The following is a 5573-nucleotide window of genomic DNA, read 5'->3' on the forward strand; positions in this document are numbered from 1 at the left end:
TCAGAAGTTACAGGTATTTCAGGTGGTTTAAGTGTTGTACCACTTCTTGTGGTAATAGCTTTAGCTGTTTCATTCCGGGGGTTAGCATTTGTATCACTAGGTAGACTTCCCGGTTTTCTTTCACCTATTAACCTTGCTAGGTTACTCACTTCTTGTTCCAGATTTTGAATAGAAGCTTGTTGATTTCTAAATGCTTGAGCATTTTGTTCATTGGTTTGTTTTTGAGATGTGAAAAACTGCGTTTGAGTTTCAACTAGCTTCGTCATCATATCTTCTAAATTCGGCTTTTTATCATCGGTTTGTTGTGGTGGTTTGTTTTGAAAATTCGGTCTTTGCTGATTGTAATTATTATTGGATACTTGTTGATTGCTAGGACCTTGTTGGTTGTTGTATGGAATATTTCTGTTATAATTCTGGTTTTGATTGTAAATCAGTCTTGGCGGTTGATAATTATTCTGATAATTATTTCCAGGCCTTTGGTTTATGTATGAAATATTCTCTCTTTGTTCCATTGTTAATTCAATACTGAGACAATCTTTTGTCAAATGTGGTCCTCCACACTGCTCACAACTAATTCGTATTGAGTGAATATCTTTAGTCATCTTTTCCATTCGTCTCTCCACAGCATCTATCTTTGCGGAAATGGAATCTAAGTCATGGCTAGAATCGGCTCTAGCTGCTTTAGATGATCTAACGATATCTTTTTCTTGGTGCCACTCATGTGAGTGGGAAGCAGTGTTATCAATAATTTTGTAAGCATCAGTTTCGGTTTTCTTCATAATAGAACCACCAGCTGCTATATCTATGTCTTTTCTTGTAGTGATGTCGCATCCTTGGTAGAATATTTGTACTATTTGACAGGTGTCTAAACCATATTGCGGACATCCTCTTAACAACTTTCCATATCTAGTCCACGCCTCATATAGAGTTTCATTTGGTTTCTGTGTGAACGTAACAATTTCTGCTTGAAGTCTTACGGCTTTAGATGCAGGAAAGAATTGTTTAAGAAATTTGTCAACTAAAACGTCCCATGTATCGATCGCCCCTTCAGGTAACGATTCCAACCAATCTTTGGCTTCTCCCTTTAAAGTCCAGGGGAATAACATGAGATATATCTGTTCATCCTCCACTTCTCGGATTTTAAATAGTGTGCAGATCCTATTAAAGGTACGTAGATGTTCATTTGGATCTTCCTTCGGCGCACCACTAAATTGGCATTGATTAGTCACCATGTGTAGAATTTGTCCTTTGATTTCATAATCTGGCGCATTAATGTCTGGATGAGTAATTGCGTGACCTTGGCCAGTGCGTTTAGCTCTCATTCGGTCTTCCATACTTAAAGGTTCCAGATTCTCCATAATTGAATTTGTTGAATCGGAATCACTAGAGGATTCTGATTTAATGGTTCGTTCCTCAACAATCTCTGTTTGAATGATTGGTGGTTCCGGAGGAATTGTTAGTGGTTCAGGATCTACGAACCGTTCCTGAATATTCTCCGGATTCTCAATTGTGAGGTTGGGTTCAAAAAATGGATTATCGGAAATTTGAACTGAAGTACTTGGTCGACTGGATGACGATTCTAAAGAAAAATCAACGGCGGTTATATTTGCTAAATGTCTTGATCTAGTTACAGGTGGTGAACGTACAAAAGGTGATGAACGTCTTGCTCAGTGCATTCACTGAATATCCTATTAGTTTTTAAAAGGAAAGAAAAATTATAATAAGTTATCCAACCAATAGAATTTTCTGATTTTGCCCACGTTTCGAATAGCCAAAAGATGCAGCAGAGGGGCAGGATTCGTTTGGTCTCAATATAATTGAGGACTGTTTGGCTCCAATAACCCGGTCCACGTACAAATCCAACTATTACTACGAACCAGAAAATTTTGATGTCTATCAATTTAACCACTCAAAATAAATTTTCGTAATTTTAAGAAATTTAGATAAGAAGTAGAATAAAAATCTATGTCCTAAAAACTAGAATAGCGAGAAATAAGAAAGAAAAAGAGTTCGTCGGAAAAAGGTCGAAAAAGAAAAATGGTTGAAAAATAAAAGGTGACGAAAAAATAAAAGAAACTTATAAAAACTTAAAAATACTTGACTAACCTAACCTTATTACTACAACTAACTTAAAATTATAATCGCAAATTGAGATTACTAATTGGAATGATAATTGATACATAGGTAAAAGTCGTCTAAAAATATTAAAGCTTACAAGAAAAACTAAATCCCAAATGGAAATAACTTAAAAAGAAACTAAAACTTAAAAAGGCGTCGCAAAATTCTAAAGTACCTAAATCTTAGTCTAAAAAAAAAGCACTTAAGGAATTCTACGGCAAAGCCTAAAAATCTAGGAGTAAAAATGACTATGGCAAAAACTAAGTTTAAAACTAAATATGAGCGAAAAATACAAATATTACGTTAAAACGATTGAAAAGGGATAAAATATAAAAATATACAAAAAGTTGTAAAAAGTACAATTTTTATAAAAATATTATTTTTATATTATTTATTTAATAAAACTACTAATTTTACAATTTAATTAAACTAATTTAACTAAAATATAAATTAAATAAAACTTAAATTAAAAATAAACTTAATTATAATAATAATAATAATTAGGGTTAATAATAATAATAATTAATAATAATCCGTAATAAATGCAGGATTAGGGCTTCCTGTTCGTGTGTCAGGTCCCCTCCGAGACTTGCGGTATTCAAAGCTTCAAACCCCGCGACTCGCGGGGTTCAGAAATTCAGATGACAGGTTTAATCGTCGACGCGTTTTTCTTTATTTATTTATTTATTTTTTTTCTGTTATATTAGCGTTGCGCTTCCGGCGTTTAGAAAGTTCCCCGGCAGCGGCGCCAAAAATACTTGATGTGGTAGCGGAGTGGTATATAATACTATTAAATTTTACAACGAAACACTATTAAATACGATACAATTTTACACAAGATATTTATTTATTTATAGAATGGATATACTTAAACCTTGCTACAACACTTATAGGCAGTGTACCTAATCGTACAGTAGTGTAGTTTTTAGTAAGTCTGGTTCGTTCCACAGGGAATCTTTTTTAAACAAAGCTCAACGCTATATTAGTTTACTTTTATAAAAATACAAATATATATATAAGTAATATTATTATTATAAAGGGGGGTTTTTACCGTTTAATGACCGGTTTGTCGATTTTAAAACTTTAGTCGCAGTTAAAACCAAATGTAAAATATTAAAAATAAATACAAGACTTAAATTAAAGCATGAAATAAATAACGATAAATGAAATTGCGAATAATAAAAGTGCGATAAAATAAACTTGCGATAATTAAAAAGTACGATAATTAAAAGTGCGATTAAATACAATAACAATAAAAATGCGATAATTAGAAGTGCAATTAAATATAAAATAAAGGAAATTAAATATGAAATAAAAGAATTATGCTTATTTAAACTTCCGTAATCATGATGTTTGACGTGTTGATTTTAGTTTTATGCCCATGGGTTAATTGTCCTTTGTCCTGGATTATTTAATATGTCCGTCTGGTTTTTGTCCATAACAGTCCATCAGTCATAAATATAAAGTGCGAGTGTCCTCGTCAAATTATCCTTATACCCGAAGTTAAATATTCCAACTAATTGGGGACTTAAACTGTAACAAGATTTTAATACTTTGTTTAATAATTACACCAGGATGTCGACTGAGTGTAACCCAAGGTTTTAATATTTTGTTATCAATTATACCAAGTGTCCTTTGTACATAATTTCACCCCTGTTTTAATTATTCTAGTGGCTATTAATCCATTCCCGTGTCCGGTTAAATGAACGATTATTCGTACATATAAATACCCCGCCCATCGTGTCCGATTGAGTGTATATGGTAATTTATAGGGACGCCCAATTGTAAATCTTTATATTAACATTAACAAACTATCATTTAGTTAAACAAATATAAAGCCCATTAATAGCTCATAGTCTAATTTCCACAATTGTCGTTCTTTTGTCCAAACTCCAATTATGGTACAAAGCCCAATTACCCAATTTTAGTAATTAGCCCAACATCATGATTACTTCATTTTAAATAAGCATAATAATAACTTAGCTACGAAACATTAATGTAAAAAGGTTGAACATAACTTACAATGATTAAAAATAGCGTAGCGTTACACGGACAGAATTTCGACTTACACCCTTACAACATTCGCTAACATATCCTTATTATTAGAATTATAATTAAAATTAAAATTAAAATATAAATTATATATATATATATATTTTTTACGTATATATGAGAGAAGAAGAAAAAGATGATGAAAATGATCAGAATTCGGTTTGCTTTATAGGGAGTTTCAAAACTGGGGGCTCCGCGACTCGCGGCCTTTTTGGCCTTCAAACTCCGCGAGTCACGGAGTTTACTTTTACAGCTCAGAGGAGTTTGGCTCTTTGTTTACCGACGGTTTAAATATAAATATAATATATTAAATAATTATAAGAATTATTTAAATATTATATTATATTTATGTGCATAGTTGACTTGTAATTTTTAGTCCGTTGCGTCGAGCGTTGAGAGTTGACTCTGGTCCCGGTTCCGGATTTTCGAACGTCCTTGCGTACAATTTAATATCTTGTACTTTGCGTTTTGAATCTTGTACTCTTGTAATTTCGAGACGTTTCTTATCAATAATTGGAACCTCTTTGATTGTCTTTTGTACTTTTGAGCTTTTTGGTCGTTTGCGTCTTCAATTCGTCGAATCTGTCTTTTGTCTTCACCTTTTATTATTTAAACGAATATCACTTGTAAATAGAACAATTGCAACTAAAAGCTTGTCTTTCTTGAGGAATAATGCTATGAAATATATGTTCATTTTTAGCATTATCATTACACGACTCATGTATTCTATTTAACCTCTAAAATATCAAGAACATATTTTCTTGATGATTCGGTCTTTTCTGAAGTATTCTGGTAATTTGACAAATTAAGATCGTACCATTTCGATTTCCTTCCTTAGAACATTAAATATGTTCATTCCAAAATTCATATCTGCGAATTCTGGACCATTACAAATGGTGATTAATCGCAAGAAGAAGAAACGAAAGGACAAAAACTCTGAAATAGAAATTGGGGTATAAATCGCAGCAAATAAAAGAGAGCATTAATTGGAGATGACAATGATTGTAGTAGACAGAAGCAGGGACATCGAAATATAAGGGAAGATATAAAACCCAACAACCACCCAGAAATTATAAACCGTATATGTCGATGCATATAGCAATATAAAGACACGGGAGAACTAGAAACTGTATAAACCCAAGAGTATAGTAGAAGTAAATAGATTCTTCTGGCGGTAGATGAAAAAGAAGAATGACCGATATGAAAGTTAGAAGTAAATCGAGAATCAGAACTGGATGGAGCATATTGATGAATACTTTAAAATATGAGTTGAGGGAGAAAGAATAGAAGGTGTGAGTTGTAAGGAAACGAAGGAGGTGGATTTATAGGAAAATCTCCGACAGAGCAATCAAAATGGATGATCGCATTTAAAGCGGATCCTAATTTCCTTAATCAAATCTTGT

Source organism: Rutidosis leptorrhynchoides, chromosome 1 (genome assembly GCF_046630445.1).
Source record: "Rutidosis leptorrhynchoides isolate AG116_Rl617_1_P2 chromosome 1, CSIRO_AGI_Rlap_v1, whole genome shotgun sequence".
Lineage (NCBI taxonomy): Eukaryota > Viridiplantae > Streptophyta > Magnoliopsida > Asterales > Asteraceae > Rutidosis > Rutidosis leptorrhynchoides.